Below are 20,850 nucleotides of genomic sequence, written 5' to 3'. Positions count from 1 at the left end.
AGAATCATATCCCCTATGTCACCTTTGTTGTCTTGAAGTCCTTGGCACTTTTCTTTACATGTTCTGGGAATGCCCTCCTGCTGCAGCTCTCTGGCACTATGTGGCTGTATCCCTCTCTATGATTCTTTCTTTGTCCCTTCAAGTTCTTCTCTTGCTAGACCTTTCTTCTCTTTCCTCACTCTCCCATTCTCTCTCCCAGTGGAGGCTTTTAATGACTGTAACCTTTGCAGCTAAATTGCTTTTAGCCTCTCGCTGGAAATCTCCTGCCCTTGTCAATTCTGCAATCTTGAAGTCTTCATTTTACAATCTTATCCTTCTTGAAGTCTCTGCATCCCGGATCAACAACTCTTCTGGCTCTACTGTCCACAACTGGCTTCATGCTGATCAATTAGTAAAGAGCTGGCTGGGGGTTGATCCATGATGCAGTTTTAATTGTCCACCTTTCTTAGTTTTTATTTCTTTTCTTTTGTTTACTTTGCCCTGCGCTCCTGCATGGTGTTTGTGCCAGTTTACCTGTCAACTCGTATATTTTCCCTCTTTTTGTGTTCCTTTTTAAGTAGCACCAAAGTGTGTGTGTGGGGTGGGGTGGGGTGGGGTGGGAGGGTGGGGGAGTGTTTGTGTTTGTTCTTGTAGCCCACAAATCAGTTATTTGTGTTGGTTTTCTTTGATCACAAAAAAAGGTTCACATGAATGAAACCAATATTATATGAAACCAATGAAGAATGCATGCAAACCGATAGTACATACTCATAAAACAATAGCGTTCACATGAAAACCAACAGATGCACATAAATATATTATTTAAGGCCTGTTTGGTCCCTCATAGAAAATAATACTTCTGTGGGGTGTAAACACTAACTGTATAGTACCAACAGATTATTTAATGTTGAAGAATGATTGAGTGAAGGCTCATGGGCAAAAGTGAAACACAGCCAGAGATAAACAAGAGGGTATAAAAAATGGGATGTAAGTATTAGGGGAGGGTTTAGTGGTGTTTAGAGTTGGCAAGAAAGGACGTTAAGTTAGAAACGGCAATGTCCAGTGGGGACAACTACAATTTCCTTAATCTTAATATTTATTTACACATCTGTGTAAATTGCACCTTTGAACATATTTTGTTTATGGAGTTCATTTGAACTTGGTTTTAAAATATGCTCATATTAGACTGTACCTTGCCATAAAAAAAAAAAAACACAGAGGTTTACAAGTATTTATACTACACTGGTTACTCTAGCTTTTATTCTGGGCTGGGTGTTCTCACAGGCAGCTCACAGGTCACAGCATATAACGGTCTCATTGTGTTTAGCCAAGGGTTGTTGCAACAAGAAAGGTTAACTGGAATGTAAAATTTTTCTTTTTTCAAATAGTCTAGCTGTGCCTGAAGACCCCTCTTGATCTAATTAGCATTGGCATATTTAACTTTAATAACAGTAATTATTATAATTGTTTATTTTGCTAGCACTCTTACAACAATGTCTGCACACTTTATAACTAATGGGTTACTGCTGCTCCATGAGTCAGGGGTGTCTATTTTCAACATTAGACTATTTAAAGAGGCCAGATCCTTATATCCCTCTGTTGTTTTCCCTCTGTTGCCATAAATGTACATTTGGCAACTACTCATACCACCATACAACAGGCTGGTCTTTCCATGGTCAGTGCCAGAGTCACTTCAGGTGTTAAGGATTGCTTTAGGAAGGTCTTAGTCCATCCACCTACAGTGACTTTTCATGACCACTTGGTGAGTTATTTATCTATTAGATATTTTCTTTTCTTTTGCTAGATGCAATCCAGAGCAACATAAGAAAACACATGCATAGCCTAATTATTTACAAAATTGTACAACTGAAGCATTGTAAATTTAAGTGACTTGATTAGGATCCCAAAATAAATGTATTCGTGCTGACTAAACCTGGTTTGTTGTTGTTCTGCTAAATTAACAGGAGTGCCACATTAGATTAGATTAGATTAGATTTATTAATCCCAAAGGGAAATTCAAATGCATTCACCACTAGAAACAGAAAAACAAGAATATAGACTCACAGGACAAATAATACAGCCAAAGACTCAAGCAAGCAATCAATCAATAAATAAGTAAACAAATAAATAAATGTATATTGTACACATATTTCAAATTTAATTTAAAGAGTGTGTTAACTGGAGGCTTTGAATTGCCTGATAGCAGTGGGCAGCAAAGATCGCCAGACGTGCTTCTTAGCACATCAAGGTGGAATGAGCTTGCGGCTAAAAAGTGCTCTAAGAGAGCACCTCCTGGAGGCGATGGAGTAGATATTTCATGATGGCATTCAATTCTGCCACCATCCTCTTTTCCACAACAGCTTCCAGTGTGTCCAGGGTTTGCCCTGTGATGGAGCTGGCTTTCCTGATAAGTTTGTTACAGGGATTGTGCATCTTAAACTCTTTTTCTTACCCGGAAGACTACAGTGTAGAGCCACACACTGGCTACTATGGACTAATAGAACTTTTCCAGCAGCTCGCTGCATCATTAAAAGACCTAAGTCTCCTTATGAAGTACAGTCTGCTCTGATCCTTTTTGTACAGCACACTATCTCTCTTTTGGGCATTAGTGCGGCATCACAAACAAAGAGAGCTGACACTATGTTTGTATTATTGAACAATTGTTTCTTAATCTGGTACAACCAATAAATACCATCTTGTATCTTATTTCCAAATTGTTTTAAAGATCACTTGTGGTTCCTCATATTCCAAACTAGAAAATGTAGATGCCTTTCAGCATATGGATGTTCATTTTAGTGTTCCTTTCCTTTTTGCTATTTTCTAATCTTTGCAACTAGACAAAAAATCCCTTAAACCTCAAAACACAACAGATTACAAGCAAATTAATTATTGAAAGTGCTATTTTGATCCAGTATGGTAGTAGGCTGCTTCACATTCGCTTCTTACATTTCGGTTCTCCAGTTTCCTCTTACATTCCATAGTTGAGCGTGTTAGGTTTACAGTTGACTCTGAAGTGGTCTGAAGTGTCGGAGTGTTGGTGTGTGCTGAATGTGCTCCCCAACAGACTGTTGTCCCTGGTTTGGTTGCTACCTTGTGCCCAGTAGAGCTAAAATTGGCACCTACTTTCTGCAAACTTAATTGGAATAAGTGGGTTTATAAAATAAATAGATAGAGGGACTTTTCTAAAATTCTTCTTATATTTTGTATGTGAAAATACTGTAAAAACTATCCATCCATCCATTATCCAACCCGCTGAATCCGAATACAGGGTCACGGGGGTCTGCTGGAGCCAATCCCAGCCAACACAGGGCACAAGGCAGGGAACCAATCCTGGGCAGGGTGCCAACCCACTGCAGGACACACACAAACACACCCACACACCAAGCACACACTAGGGCCAATTTAGAATCGCCAATCCACCTAACCTGCATGTCTTTGGACTGTGGGAGGAAACCGGAGCGCCCGGAGGAAACCCACGCAGACACGGGGAGAACATGCAAACTCCACGCAGGGAGGACCCGGGAAGCGAACCCAGGTCCCCAGGTCTCCCAACTGCGAGGCAGCAGCGCTACCCACTGCGCCACCGTGCCGCCCCTGTAAAAACTAAACTTGGAAAAAAAAATGGAACACAAATAAACACCTGACAGTGATGCAAATAATACAGAATCGATTTTTCAACTCAAACAGACACAAGGGATAGGTCTTGAAAGAAAATTATTTCAAAGGAAATTGTGCATAGAATTCATTGTTTACTTAATAATGTCTTTGTCTCCTGCTGTTTTCCCCAGATGATTTATAGTGTAAATACCCACTTACCTATTTAATAAAAATCATGTCTGCGGTCTGCTCTTAAAGCTACTGTTTGGTGTATTGAGCACTAATCGATTAACACTGCTTTTCCAATAGCTTTTATTGAGAAAGAAAAGTTTAACACTGCACACTGGACACAAATCAAAGTGTAAGCTTACTGTGTACAACAATAGTGCCTCTTCTGACACCCTCAACATAGGCACTCATTCACACTGATTTAACTCTCGTTTCTACCAAGCACGTGAAGCTAAGGTTTTAAGTTTCCTGCAGATGTGAGTGGACTGACTCGTGACTGTCAGGGCTGAATGATTTTAGTCATCAGCTGGATTGCTGCATTTTCATCCACCTCTGCAATTCCAATGGCCCTGTCAGTGCTGCCTGATCAGAGATGGATGAGTGTCGCTGCACTTCAATGGGATTTTAAAACTCATTACAGTCATGGCAGTCGCTCAGCTTTTGTATTGTCTAACTTAGTCAATATCTCATTCAGGAAGCCTCTTCAGAGCCAAGAGTCATACTTCTTGGTCAATTTGCATGCATGTTTGTTTAATCACTTTTAATTCTGACTTCCATTTGTCATTACATGAAAACTAGTGATTCTTTACTGCACCCCCAACAGCAAATGTTGGCACATTTGTACATTTTTTTTCTGCATTAGGCATTTCATGGTAGCTATGTTATGTTAATAAAAAAAACAACAAAAAAAACATTAATAATCAGCAAGGACACCATATGTTTTCCTACAGTTTGTATTTTCTCCCTGAAACACATTCCTCTGTTAGAGCAATAAATGTGAATTGAATTAGGCAGAAAATCCCTGCAAAATGTCAAGTCTTTGAAAGTTTGAACAGGGACTGGGAGCAAATAGTTTTATCGAGGTTTTTATTTTTTCAAATAAATAATAAAAAATTAATAATTCCTGCTGGAATACATTTTTTAAATTAAATTTTAACAGTTATGTGGATCATTAAATAAACCTCATATAGCAATGAGTGTGGTGTGTGGGCTTTTTTATTTTATGCTCTTTCTCACAACTGGTAATTTAATGAACCTAGAGAGGAGAACTTGCCTTATTCACAGTTAAAATGGTTATGTTGAAAAAACCTTTTTCTCAAAATCCAAACACATTTGAAAGATGTGCCACATATGCATTTCTGTAATATTGCAATAATATATATTGTAAGCGTCCTAGGGGATAGACTGGCACCCCAATTAGGATAAAGGGCAATTCCTGCCCTGGACAGAGGGCCAATGTAGTGGAAGGACAGAGGGAGACAATATTATTGTTTTGTAATGTTATATATATATAAAAAAGGTGATTTAAGTGACTTTGTGTGTGGCATGGTTGTTACTGCCAAACAGGCTGGTCTGAGTATTTCAGAAACTGCTGATAAACTGGGATTTTCATGCACATCCATCTCTAGAGTTTACAGAGAATGGTCAGAAAAAAGGAAAATATCCAGTGAGTGGCAGTTCTCTGGGTGAAAATGCCTTGTTGATGTCAGAGGTCAGGGTAAATGGCCAGACTGGTTCGAACTGATAGAAAGGAAACAGTAACTCAAATAGCCACTTATTACAACCAAGGTATGCAGAACAGCATCTCTGAACACACACACCATGTCCAACCTTGAATCAGATGGGCTACAACAGCAGGAGGCCTCACCGGGTGCCACTCCTGTTAGCTAAGAACCAGCAACTGAGGCTACAATTCACCCAGGCTCACCAATATTGGACAATAGAAGATTGGAAAAACGTTGCCTGGTCTGATAAGTCTCGATTTCTGTTACAACATCGGATGGTAGGGTCAGAATTTGGAGCCAACAGCATGGATCTATACTGCCTTGTGTCAACGGTTTAGGCTGGTGGTGGTGGTGTAACAGTGTGGGGGATATTTTCTTCAAACACTTTTGGATCCTTTGTACCAACTGAGCATTGTTTAAATGCCACAGCCTACCTGAGTATAGTTACTGACCATGTCCATCCTTTTATGACTGCAGTGTACCCATCTTCTGATGGCTACTTCCAGCAGGATGACACACTATGTCATAAAGCTCAAATCATCTCAAACTGTATATATGTATGCTCATATTTTTACCATTCAAGTAAAAAGGTATTAAATCACATATTAACATGAGCAAATACTTTTCTTTAATAATAAACTAAAGTGCAATGGTATTTTGTAAGGGTCACAAGCTTCCTGAACAATGTTATTCATGGCTGACAGCCCAGTCCTTCCACATACACCCTCATTCTTTAAGACACGTGAAGGAAAGACAGTACTTCCAAATTACTTCAGAAAAATAACCCTTAGTTTGAATACAATTTTGGTTTAATTCTCTAAAACAAACAACTATTGATGCTATGGAAGGCTGCATTTCAGAATTAGTGTCTTTGATCTGCATTTGTGAAGGAAATAGGAAAATGAGGTGCACCTTTCCTTGCCTGCATGCTCCTTCGCTTTGGGAACAGATTGCCAGGCAGTTAACAAACACTAGTACAGTTAATAATTTGTTTACAATATACAGTCTTTGTAAGCCTCTAATTATTTTTGACTAAAATAATGTATGAAATTTTTTAAGTAACATTTTCTTAAATAAATTACAATTTTTGTCTGTGGCTGTATGCTAATGTTAAAATGCCTCCTGCCCTCCTCCAGCAATTGTTCTCTCTGTTTCTGGCTGCTTAAATGCACAGTTTTCCTCCTTTAACCATAAGACAAGAAATTCAATTCTGTATGGGTGCTGGGGCAGTGCATTGGGTAGTGCTGCTTTCTCACAGGTCCAGTTTGAATACCAGTCTTGTTCATTCCTGTGTGGAGTCTTCATGTTGTCCCTGTGTGTGTTCTCTGTTCCTCCTCCTGTATCAGCAAAGTTAGTTAGGCTAACTGGTGACTCTAAAGTGGCCATGAGTGAGTGTGAGTTGGCCTTGTGGTGTATTGATGCCCTGCCAGAGCTGGTTCCTGACTTCCAGAACAGGCTCTGCCCCAAGTAAATCAAATAAGGTGGGTTTAAGAATGTTCTCTTTTTATTGATTATTAAGCAAATTCCTTTATCCAAGGCAACTTGCAAAGCCAAATTATAATGCATACATTATAAAGAATTAGAAAGTACAAATTAGTAAGAAAAAGATGACAAACTTTCACACAATGTAAAAACTAGAACTCAGAAATAAAAAACAAATTTGCTTAATGGTTGATTAGTTCCTTACAGTTTTTAGGATGAGAACAGAAAGTCTAAGCAGCCATAAAATTCATTTTCTGGAGGTGCTTAAACAATAACAAAACTGTAGCAGTGCAGGTAGTTGTCACAGTTTCATTGGACAAACTTGGGATTAAGAACTCAGAAGCATCATCCAGCTTTAGGGACCTCTAGTGAGAGGAGAGATAAATCACCAGACAGGACAAAGACTTCTTGAAGAGATGTAAGGAGAGGCCAGAAACTGTAAGCATTAAGGAGCACAGCAATGCAAGGATCTATAGGTCAAGGCAAGAGTTCTGAATTGGATCTTTGGCTTCAATTAAAAGCCAGCAAAGAGCAGATCACAGGGGGAACTGTGGGTGAAATGAAGTAAGAGTTTCAGTAGTACAGCCAAAAGAGAATAGGATAATGAATGAAATGTTAAGTTACAGAGGCAGCTGTTATGAGATGTTTGCTTTAAAAAAAAATTCTGAAGAACATGTTTGGTCCCTTTAGTGGTTTTTGAAAATATGGTATCTCCTTGTTTCAATTATTTTCTGTTAAATCATTTTCTAGTTGGTGATTTATTTTCCCAATCTCCGATTAGACCATTTTGTTTCATTAAACCATTATTGGTGTTGTTTGTTGCCTGTTTCCATGTCATTGCTATGGAAGAGTAACTGATATTGAAGATACAAATCAGAGATTTTTAGTGTGATTTCATTATTAGTTTTGCTGGTTAATATATCTCTGCTATCAAGCTCCTGACTTAGTGTTGGTTCAGTGTTTTGGTTTACTCTGTGACCAGTTGGGGTGTAGCAGCACCCCAAACACAAGTACACAATACAGTCCTGGGTTCAAACCGTCTTTTTTCAATTTTTCAGTACCTCTAAATTCTTTCCACAATAGTGCACTACAGAATTTTTGTATGTCCTCCCACTAACACAAAATCTTTTTGTCTCCTTCCACACCTCCCACGTAGTCTCATCCACTCTCCTTCTGACTCTGACTACCCATACAGGAAACTTGGCTTTTTTAATACCAGACCCGGGAGTACTTTCACTGCTGTCACACAGGAAGCACTGCTGTGCTTCCAGGTCAGGTGGAAGTTCTTAAAAGTGGGGACAGTTTGTTCCTGCTGCACCCTCTGCACAACAGGGCTGTCTCTGGAACTGCAGTTCCCAGCCTGCACTGTGGGTATCCATGCATGCACCGTAGCCCAGAAAGACTAGTCCATCCAATAGGTCTCCCCCATCCTTTCATTAAACTGGCCTCCTGGCCAGGTAAAAAACCTTCAAACATCCTAGTTCGAATACCAGCCCATGCCTGGTGTCCATGACAATACTTATGGGATTAAGGAATTATTCCTGCCTTACAGCATTGCTGCTGGAAAAGGTTCCAGCACCCTGCAACCCTAAATTGAATGAACCGGGTTGAAGAAGGATAAAAAAGAAATGCCTTTCTTATTCACTAACATAATCAGAATATTTTTATATTATTTGGTCATGTAAATCTATATGAAAAGTATAAAAATATCAACGATAGAGCATATGAATGGGCACAGTGATTAAAACCATAATGATATATCAAGTACTGATTCTTGTTTATTTTTACTACTTGCTATAGTATTTTATAAATTTTATTTAAATGCACATCAACTTTTGAGATATATTCGGATGCATTCAGTTCACAGATTCGTATACCCATAAAGCACTCTACATGCTTATTTACAAAAGTTTCTGCCATCATCACTACATGATCTCACAATGATTTTTTTCACATACCTTTCACACCTTTCCTCAACTTAGATCCTGAACTTACCAATTTTAATGAGAGCTCCATTACTATTTAAACGCTTTTTTGTAAAATACCAAAATGAATATGTTTTTACTATAATAATATGAAGATATACCAATTTAAAAAAAAAACAATTCAATTTTTTTAACTTAAAATGAAAACAGTCAATAATTTCTTAACCTGGTTTCTAAATGAATCTGAATGGTTTTATCAAAAAGATTGTTGTCAAAAACCTCTGTTCTGAACGTATTTTTATTCCCCTGGCACCTCTGGCTAATTCTTCTACTACTGAGCAAAGCAAAGTTAAAGATATACTCTTCTTGCTGTAATCCACCATGTTCAAAGTAATTTCTTTTTTTTTCTCTGATTCCTGCTGAGTGATAATCCTCCTATCCCCTTGAATGATTGAAGCTTTTTCCCCCTTAGTAACCTGGATAAAATCATTTATCTGAAAACCCTATTCAAGACTGCCAGCTACCTAAAGTAATTTAAGATTCTTTACTGGTGGCATGATAGCATAATGGTTATCTTTGCCTCGTTATGCTATTTAGAAGCTAATTTTATTTCCAGCTGGATACTCTTCTGTGTGTGGCTCTTCTAGTGTTCGTGCAGTTTTTCTCTGGATTCCTGTGACAGTCCTGAACTACAGTATGCAGGTTAATACCCTTTTTAAATTACCTGATTTTTCCAGTGATTTTCAGTTATAGACTTCATTTACATAATCCTAGTAAATTGGAGGCTGTTGCAATGACCGTTGATCAAATAGTCTGACATACCCAGTGACTCAGCACAATTCATCTGCAATTCACCCCAACCAAATCAAATACCCTTGATTTTGTCTTCAGTTGGTGGGAGAGTTGAGAACCAATGAGCTCTCAGCTGAAAGTGCAGTGCATTGACCTCTCAAACAAAAGGGAGGACCATTTATCTATTGTCTCATGTTTTACATACTACAACTGAATGGAAAATGGAAAAAATGGTTGATATTGTGCCTGAACTCGCCATACTGGAAAGCACTGTTTTTTTCGGCAGCGCATTATTAGCTGTCAGAAAAGGGGACAAGCTTGTAATACTTTGGAAATGTGAAACTGTGCTGGAAACTCATCACAGAGCTGTGTAATTTGTTTTGCTCTGAGATTCCTAATTGTGTAATCTGCTTTATTCAGAAAACAAGATCAGCAACTGCAGTTTTTGCATTCCCTCCGACTAGAAGTCCTGCTTTAAATGAACTGGTGACTGTAAATTGATGTGATAAAACTGAGTGTTGGACTGTTTGAAAGTTGTTTGACAGTTTGTTCTGTTGTGGACAGGGTTTTGTTTTTTTTTTTTTAATATTTTTATTTTATTAACTTTCATTGTAATCATTCCATACAAACAGATCAATTTATAACACAACAAAATTGAAGACAAATCAAACCCCACACCTGAGAAGGAGAGCTTAGCTAAAGGAAAATTGCTTAAGGCTTTTTAATAAGGCAACATTAAACAAAGGAAAGGGAGAAGTAAATATATATGTAAATAAGAGATGGAGAAGGGAGTTAAATGCGGTAATAGTTATTTCTCTTATTCTAAAATAATATTGATTAAATCCTGCCAGGTTTTGAAAAAATTTTGTACAGATCCTCTAACTGAGAATTTGATTTTTTCCAATTTCAAATAATATAAAACATCGGTTTCCCATTGACTTATAAGAGGAGAATTAGGATTCTTCCAATTTAACAAAATAGGTCTGCGTGCCAAAAGTGTAGTGAATGCAATCACCGTTTGCTTGTCCTTCTCCAATTCAAGTCCATCTGGAAGAACACCAAACACAGCTGTTAATGGGTTAGGAGGGATTGTGATACCAAGGCTGTCTGAAAGGCACTTAAAAATTTTTGTTCAAAATTATGTTAGTTTGGTGCAGGCCCAGAACATGTGACCCAGTGAGGCAGGAGCTTGGTTGCAGCGTTCGCAGGTTGGATCCTGCTCTGGAAACATTTTGGACAGTTTTAAGCGAGACAGATGAGCTCGATATATAATTTTTAGTTGAATAATTCTATGCTTTGCACATATAGAACTCGAGTGAATTGTCTGCTTTGCTACCTTCCACTCCTTTTCTGATATATTGATTAAGAGATCTTCTTCCCAATGTCCTCTTGAGTCTTTGAAAGGTAGGGACTCTAATGAGATTTTATATATTGCGGAAATAGTGTTTAATTCCTCGAAATTGAGTAGTATTTTTTCCAGCATCGTGGAGGGTGTGAGGTGGGGGAAATCGGGTAATTTCTGTTTAACAAAATTTCTAATTTGAAGATAGTAAAAGAAATGTGTAGCTGGGAGGTTGAATTTTGAACGTAATTGTTCAAAAGATGTAAATATGTTGTCTATATAAAGATCTCTGAGCATTTTAATCCCAAAACTTTTCCAGGTATTAAAAACTGGATATAATTGCGAAGGTTGAAAAAGGTGGTTCTCTTGCAGAGGTGCCACTGATAAAAGATTTTCCATCTTAAAATACTTTCTAATTTGGTTCCATATTCTGAGTGAGTAAAGCACAATTGGGTTATTAGTATATTTGCGATAACTTGCATTTATTGGAGAGCAGAGCAGGGAATATAAAGAAGTACTACAGGATTTTACTTCTATTGCGGACCAAGCCTGTGTATGTTCATTTATTTGTGTCCAGGTTTTTATGGCTTGTATGTTTGCTGCCCAGTAATAAAACTGAAAATTAGGTAAAGTCATGCCACCTTCTGCCTGAGGTCTTTGTAGGGTCGCTCTTCGGATACGTGGGTGCTTTGAGCTCCAAATGAATGAGGTTATTGTTGAATCTAACTGTTTAAAAAACGATTTATTGATATATATTGGAATGTTTTGAAATAAAAAGAGAAGTGTAGGAAGGATATTCATCTTAACAATGTTAATTCTTCCGGCTAGAGTGAGATGAAGGGTTGACCATCTATGCAAGTCTTGCTTAATTTTTTCCATACAGACGCCAAAATTTTGTTGATAAAGAGCTTTATGTTTACTTGTGATATTTACCCCTAGGTATTTAAACTGATCTGCTATGGTAAAAGGTAGGGTGTCTAATCTAATATTATATGCTTGTGAATTCACTGGAAAGAGTATACTTTTATTCAGATTAATTCTAAGACCAGATATCTTTTGAAATTCTGTTAGTGCTGTTAAAACAGCAGGGACAGTGTTTTCTGGGTCTGATATATATAAGACCATATCATCTGCATATAGAGAAATTTTCTGTTCCAGTCCTTCTCTGACAATCCCTTTTATCTGATAAGAATTTCGGCAGTGAACCGCCAGTGGTTCAATAGCGATTGCAAACAACAGTGGCGACAAGGGACATCCTTGTCTGGTACCACGTTCTAGTTTAAAGTAGTCTGAGCAAATGTTATTAATACAAACTGAAGCTTCTGGATTGGTATACAGTAGTTTGATCCATGCACAAATATTCGGGCCAAACCCAAATTTCTCCAATGCAGTGAAAAGGTAATTCCATTCAATCATAACAAATGCTTTTTAAGCGTCTAATGATAGTAATATCTCTGGGGTGTTTGATTTTGCTGGTGAATATATAACATTAAACAAATGTTGGAGATTTGAAGATAGGTGTCGGCCTTTAATAAATTCAGTCTGATCCTGTGATATTACTGAGGGCAGCACTTTCTCCATCCTTCTAGTTAGTATTTCTGAGAGTATCTTAACATCATTATTCAGGAGTGAAATTGGTCTGTATGATGCACATTGTAACAAGTCCTTATTTTGTTTAGGAAAGACGGTGATTAATGCTTGTCGAAATGTTTGAGGTAGTATTTGGTTGTCTCCAGCTTCTGTAAATGTTGCCAATAAGAGGGGAGCTAGCTGAGTGGAGAATTTCTTATAAAATTCTACGGGGTAACCATCAGGGCCTGATGATTTCCCGCTTTGTAGTGACTTTATAGCGTCTAGTAATTCTGTTAGCGTTAGAGGTTTATCCAGTTCCTCAGCACTTAAAGCATCTATTTGTGGTATCTGTGATGTATCCAGAAATGCATTAGATTGTGTGTTGTCTTCTTTGGGCTCAGTAGAATATAAAGACTTATAATAATCTCTAAATGTGTGCATTATATTTTTATGGTCAATAATTTCTTCTCCATTCTTGTTGGTGATTACTGGTATTGCATTGTCAACTTCTTGTTTGTGAATTTGTTGAGCTAAAAGCTTATTAGCTTTTTCTCCGTGTTCATAGTAATGCTGTCTAGACTTATAAATAAGTTGTTCAGTTTCTTTAGTTGTTAAGATGTTAAGTTCTGTATGCAGGGCCTGCCTTTTCCTGTGGAGAACTTCATTTGGACGCCTGGCTTGTTCTTCATCTATTCTTGTAATTTCACTTCTTAGCTCTGACACTTTCTTGGTTTCTAATTTATTTCTGTGGGAAAGATATGAAATAATCTGTCCTCTTAAGAAGGCCTTTAGAGTTTCCCAGAGTGTTCCTGCAGAAATCTCTGTGGACGTGTTTGTCTCTAGGAAGAAGCTGATTTGTTTGGATATAAATTCTGTGCAGTTCTCGTCTGCCAAATTAAGAGGGTTAAGACGTCATCTACGAGGTGAGTGTGAGGGGCTTAATGATTTTAGCTCCAAGACTAGAGGGGCATGGTCAGAGATAACAATTGTGTCATATTTGCATGATTTAATTGTAGGCAGGAAATTATTATCTATAAAAAAATAATCAATTCTTGAGTAGCTATAATGCACTGGTGAGTAGAACGAATATGTTCTTGAGTTTGGGTTAAGAAACCTCCAGGGGTCTGATAAGTTGTGATCATTTAAAAACTGTGTAATTATCTTTGCAGTATTAGATGTCGTCCCCCCTGGACAGGGTTTTCATTCAGGTTGTGCCATACCACACACTCTGGATTGGCTCCAGCTTCCTTTGATTGTGAGAAGATAAAAAAAGTCATTCAGGTCTATGGAAAACATACAAATTCTACATTGACAACAACCAAATTTGAACCACTGGTTCACACTTGCCTGCATTGGTTGGCTTTACAAGTTCATATTGATGAGTTCCATTCTTCCACACATCTTGCACTATAACATTTATTCCTGCTGATATTGACAGGGGTCTGCAACCTCTTTTCAGAGCAATGGGTATAAGACCAAAACAACCCTGCAGAGGCACCAATGATAATATTTCACTTGAGATCAATAGAACTCCTATGACATGTTTCCTACCTTTAAAAAAATATTCTTTATTGATTCTATTCCTGCAAGAATCACACAAAAATGTAGGATTTATTTGCCATTAGCCAGATGTCTTCCAACATTTTTGCAACAATTTTACCTCTTGTCTTAATTTAATCATCCAACCATTCACTTCAGTCTTTTACCGCATTATATGGGTAAAAGGAAAGAGCCAGTCATGGATGGAGTACCCGTCAATCACAGGGCAAACTAAGGTACACTGTGCAGACATCTCATATCAAGTTAAACTAACTTGTGCATCTTTAGGATGTGGTAGCAAATCCCACTTTAAGACAGAGAGATCATGCAAGCACCACACATGACAGCCTCATGTCTTTAGTTCAATATATTTTTGGGCCATATTGATTTAAATGCATAGTAAAAGTTGACTTAAGCTTTGTGGTTTTCTGCAGTTCACCATCAGCAAATAAATTAAACAGTGTTGCTCCATGTATATTTATCTTCTTTTATTTAACAAATTAAGTAACTTTTTTAAGAGTATAAGGAATGAAAAAATTACACCATCTGTCAATGAATATAAAAAGTCAGTACAATTTTAAAAGTCGAAACTTTGCACATCACACAAGTATACTCATCAATATTTGTTTTTATTGATTTCAACAAAACATGCTGTATTTTATTCTCCAAAAAGAATGTTAAAAGATGCTGTACTTAAATGTACTGTTTTTTTCCTGAATTTTCAAATAAGCCTGACGTGATGCTCATCACCCTAGCAGTCTGACACTGCATAGGAATGAATACAAAGATTTCACATTTAAATGAATTCAAACTTGCATGTTGCCCTTCATTACAAATTAAATCTAGACGTGCGTCTTGCAAAAATGAACCTTTCGAAATAATAACTGCTGTAATGAACAGAATGAACGAGAATAAATATTTTGAAAAAGCGACATTGCATTATGGACTGAAGTAATATTTAAATTTAGTATCTATGAGAACAAAACTTATGTTGCGTGTTTCTGATTAATGTGTAAAACTGCTAAACGTGGGTTGGTATTTAACATGCAGCAGTTTACATTTATGTGAGTTCTCTTAGGAGACTCCAATTTCCTACATTTAGAAAACAAATGTCCTCCAGTATAGATTCATAGAATTAGACATATGGCAGGAACCAAGTCTGCATGGAACACTCATTTAACAAACATGCACAACTTTGGTATGCCAGAGCAAACTGGAATAGAGTGACAAAAACTGTGGTGCAAAAACAAAAAAAAATCATGAAATGGAAAGAAATGAAAAGATAAACAAATACATAAATGCGTAAAAGTGAAAAATTAAAAGGCAACATGAATGGTGTGTTAGTAATTACTCCTGAATAGTCATCCACTTTGGATAATCACCGCCTATTTGAATCAGACCAGTACAAGTAGTGTGTTAGCTTGGTAGAGCTAAACAAAAAAAGCTGAATTGCTTCTTGTGGGATCTCCAACCAAACTCCAAACTCATGTCCTGCCAACTCATTTCTGTCTCCAGCCTTGGAGTTATACTCTGTAGCAACCTGAACTCTGAATGTCTACCATCCATGGAACATTATCAGAATGTGACACTAACTCTCCATCTTATATGTAGAAATACTCTGTCACATCTCCATTACCTTGTGGATGAATTGCTTCACTGCAGAAAACATTTGTCTCTTATGCACTCTAGACATATGCAATCTGGAGTAATTTATTTTTTTTCACCTAGTGTTTCTCCTGGGGCAGCACGGTGGCGCAGTGGGTAGCGCTGCTGCCTCGCAGTTGGGAAAACCTGGGGACCTGGGTTCACCTCCCGGGTCCTCCCTGCGTGGAGTTTGCATGTTCTCCCCGTGTCTGTGTGGGTTTCCTCCGGGCGCTCCGGTTTCCTCCCACAGTCCAAAGACATGCAGGTTAGGTGGATTGGCGATTCTAAATTGGCCCTAGTGTGTGCTTGGTGTGTGGGTGTGTTTGTGTGTGTCCTGCGGTGGGTTGGCACCCTGCCCAGGATTGGTTCCCTGCCTTGTGCCCTGTGTTGGCTGGGATTGGCTCCAGCAGATCCCCGTGACCCTGTGTTCGGATTCAGCGGGTTGGATAATGGATGGATGGATGTTTCTCCTGTGATGTCTATCTGTTCTAATATCTATTGACCCTATGCACATTTTGTTTTATTGTTTTCTTTTGCTCATTCTTTTTATCTTTATTTAGGACAAGCTTTTACTCATGTTTCAATATGTGATTTAAATTTACTTGTCAATCTGTCATCTGATCAATCTCCTTTTATCTTATATAGCACTGTTTATGGAAAACTGCAGTAAAAGACACTTTACATGGCCAATAATAATATATTTGAAAACAGACAATAAACCCAATAAGTTTTGGATACATATTCAAATTACATGCTAAGGTTTACATCAATAAGAACAATAGAATAATAGAGTACAAGATAAACAGCCTGAAAGATAGTATAGTAATATTAGGAGTAGTGCAGTTCTTACAGAATGGAATAAAAATACAGTTATGATCAAATATAAGAGAAAAGTGGAGAGATTTGTGTGAGTACACAGATGGAGCTTCACATAAAGAGAGTTCCACAAAGTATGACCACAAAGTAAAATGAAAGTTGGGTCTTAAGATTCATCTTAAGATTCATTAGCAATGTGCCTTCCAATGCTTCTCACTCTGGAAATTAATATAAAGAAGTCAACTGTTCGAGAGTGCCATTGAAGTTGAGAACGTTAAGAAAACAAAATTTTTTACTCTTTAAAATCTGGATTTTGATAATGCAGTCCTTGTCTGTGTCCTAGCAAAGTCAAGTTCTCCATAATCCTGCCATATCCATTACACAGTAATAGGGAGCCACAGCTAATATTGGCAACATCAGGAGTCTGAGACTTCCTAAGTTGGTTTAGGAAGCATTTCTGTTCTTTTTAATTATTACTAATCATCTATTGAATATATTTTCAATTGTAATTGTTTTGATGCTAAAGTATTAATGGCTAAGATAATAGTAATTAGTCATGCAATACTCTTTTTGTTTTAAAGCTCTTCACTTGTGATGATTAATTTTTGTAACCTTGTTCTGAGACACCAGTTTCAAAACAGTCCCTGCACTGATGTTACTCAATTTTGTTTGACCTCTTTTGTAAGTTAATTTGGATAAAAGTGTCTGCAAAATAAATAAATGTAAATTAATAAATAAAATAGGTATAGCCAGTAGACACCAAATCTTGAGTCATTGTGCAGTGCTGAGTAAAGAGGCAGTCTACTTACATGTTGAAGAGGGGCAGTCTGTAAAGTTATTTCCAAAGGTGTTAAAGCCCTTTTGGTAAAGAGGGTTCTGTAGTCATTAATATCAGATTTACAAAGAGTAACTTGCAATTGTGTACTGAAAATTGTGTAGTGAAAATTGTGTACTGAATTGTGCAATTGTGTACTGAAAATAGGCAGTTTGCTTTATAAATACACACACAAACACACACACACACACACATATATATGTGTAAGATATATACGTGTGTGTGTATATGTGTGCGTGTGTGTGTGTGTTAGTAATATTATACATACACTTGGATTATTAAGTTTCAGCCTGCATATTTTATAGTTGTGTGTGTTTCTGTAGAGGACTTCTCTTTCTTTTCATATTCCAAAGACACTTAGCTAAATTGATAGACAACTGAAAATTAAAAGTGCAAGAATACCCTGTGATGGAATGATGTTCTGTCTGTTGGTTTATGTCTTGTACCCTTTGCTGTCATAAAAGTCTCCAGTATTCCATCTTCTTATATTTTTTTATGAAAATGGACAGATAGATATCTGATTTCCTGTTATGACAACATAAATTAGAAGTTGACTAAAAATGTATTTGATCATTTTCCACCTAACAGCACAAAACATACCACTAGATGGGCCATTTTAAAATGACATGCTTGACAAGAGTGTAGTTGAGGGCCCTCAGTGACAGACTTGCCTTTCAGTTCAGGATTGGTCACAATCTTGTTTTCCCTGCTACTGTTATAGGCTTAATTTCTGACTCCCCGACCTCTTACAAAAACAAACTGGATGCATGGATTAATAAGTAAACAGTATAACAAAAGTTTTTTAATACAACCTCAAAATCATTTATTTGCATTTTGTGCTAACCAATCAAAACATTGAAAGATAGAAAGAAAGGGAGTGTTTTCATTAGGAGAGTCAAACAATCAAAAATAAAATGAACATAAAAATGAGAGTATTTGAAAACTATGGACTGAGAAATAATAAAACTAGCCTTTACTAGATTGGAGGGTGATGATGATCCAGCTGAGAAAGAAGAGGTGTGCTAGATTAAGTCACAAATGATGTGTGACAACTGGAGAGTTGTGGAGCACCTGGGAGAGGGTGGCAGGAATCCTGCATAGTGATGGCACCACACTACTGCACAGAGTCTCAGAGAAACTGCACTCCAGCAGTGACTTGAGTGTTTATGTGATCACAATACTTAGCTTGATTTAAATGGCCATAACAAAGAAACATGCCCTAAAAGATGATGTTTTAAAAAATAGAAAGTTATTTGTACTAGGTTCATTCTTTTTTAGGAATCCAAGGTTATTTTGGAGCTGGAGTAAAGAAAGAGGCAGCACAAAAGAATAAATACATATAGAAGACATTTAAATATTTGTATTGAAAGTTGTAACAGAGCATTTGAAATTTTAGTCAACATCAGAACAACTGAAATAGTATGCACGTATGAAATTGTGACAAGTCACCTTATTTTCAAATGCATTCTCCTGAAATACATTTTTCCTCAGACCTTTACAGATAGTCCTGGGGTTTTTGGCTGTGAGTAAAATAGTTCAAATGACAAAAGCACTACTTGATGAATATTTAAGGTACTTTAAAATAATTTATACTTTACCACAACACAATCTTCTTTCTGCACAGACACTGCTATGTTGTGCTAATGTTGCTATGGTGGTTGACAATGGTGAGGCTTAGAAGGTTACATCACTAGTACAACGATATAAAAGCTAGCAAGTAATTACAAGCAAGATCCTAGATTGTTGGAATCCTGTAAAAACTTTGTCTCTACATTCTGCTATTGATTTCTCAGTTTTTGATCTCTGTTATGGTTTTGGTTACCTCAATAATAGTCCTTTTAGTTTTGACCTTTCACTAGTTATTCACGTCTCTCTCCCTTTCCTTCCTTCATAGTCTGACTTGTAGCAGAACAGAAATAAAAGGAATGCTAATTACAAAAAGAACTGTTTTCTCATGGAAGAACTAAATGTGTTTACCTTTTCTGTTTGCTTATGGATGATGGAAAGATATTGTACAGACTACCGGTGCTGACCAACCCAACTCCAAGCAACTCCACCCAACTCTACCCCACCTGAGATGGCTAATTAAATGTATGGCAAGTAAAAAAAATGAAAATGATGAAAGGTGGACAGAAGAAATCTTCCTCATGGAGCAACCCCTAACCAGCTCTTTACTAACTGAAGAGCATGAAGCCAGTGTTGGATAGTAGAACTGGAGGAGTTGTTAATCCAAGATGCAAAAAGTATAAATTATAAAATTAAAAACAAAACAATTAAAATTAAGTCTTCTAGACTGAAGGAGAGACTAGGGCAGAAGATTTTCGGAGATAGGCTAAAAGCTACTTAGCTGCAATGGTTGTAGTCATTAAAAGCCTTTGCCTCCGATTCAGCGTATACTGCTTTTTACTTACAGTAACCCCTCCAAAACTTTGAAATTGTACAAGATTACAGATCAGTGTTAAATTCAAATCCTATCGAAGCTACCATTTTATAGGATCTGCTACTGGGTGAAATTGTATTTATACTCAAAATTCCCACTGTTCCTACTTGTTTTAATTGAAAAGACAACAGTTTCCTGTAAAATTTCGTTTCCAGTGGCCATCAACAAAAGCCAAAGTCAGTCAGTAGGAAAAGCAGGAATTGACCTATGGCACAAAGGTTTTACTCAAGGGCAATTACACATAGCATGTTCAAAAGTAAGAAGCTGCATTGAACTAATATTGGCTCTAGTAAAAAAAACAAAACAAACTACAAATATTTCTGATACATCCAGTTAAATGGTGAAACTGTAACTGACGCACAATCTGTTAGGAAATTCCCTGGGTACAGCCGATAACACTAGTATGTCTATAAGGTAGAACAGAAGGTCCTGTGGTAAGATTATACAAACCTCTGATTCTAGTATCTATCTATCTATCTATCTATCTATCTATCTATCTATCTATCTATCTATCTATCTATCTATCTATCTATCTATCTATCTATCTATCTATCTATCTATCTATCTATCTATCTATCTATCTATCTATCTAATTTATCTACCTTAATTTTCAAGTGCAGTTAAGGGCCATGGTTTCTCAGAATTATTATTACTATTTTTCAATAAAAAAATACATGTCCACATCTCCATACATGAATATCAAAGCTAATTTGATAAAAAAAAAGTTTCAGTATGACAGATTTTATGTAAAGTTTCATTGATAATGAGAAATTGTCATTTATCCAGTTTTACAAATACATTATCATACTTTCATATTAAAACATTAAATGCTTAAACATGACATTAGTGATATAAAGTACAACACAAACCCGAATATACAACAAAATTGTCCTTAGCAAAAGACCAAAATACATTAGTCACATTATAGTGGGTCCATTAAATATGACCAGATATTCATTATAACCAGTTGCTGTGATGAATGTAGTTTTATGCTCTTTTCCCCACCATATACAGATGAACATACCACTTCCTAATTTATTATATGCAATTTAGTAAAAAAAATTGATTGTCTATCTTAATCCTACTCATTACAGATAAGTAGAAGTTGGTAATTATACTTAACAGTGTTTATGTTTAACCCACTGGAGAAGCTC

Source organism: Erpetoichthys calabaricus, chromosome 3 (assembly GCF_900747795.2).
Source record: "Erpetoichthys calabaricus chromosome 3, fErpCal1.3, whole genome shotgun sequence".
In the NCBI taxonomy this organism is placed as follows: Eukaryota; Metazoa; Chordata; class Cladistia; order Polypteriformes; family Polypteridae; genus Erpetoichthys; species Erpetoichthys calabaricus.
This window is presented reverse-complemented; position numbering follows the sequence as displayed.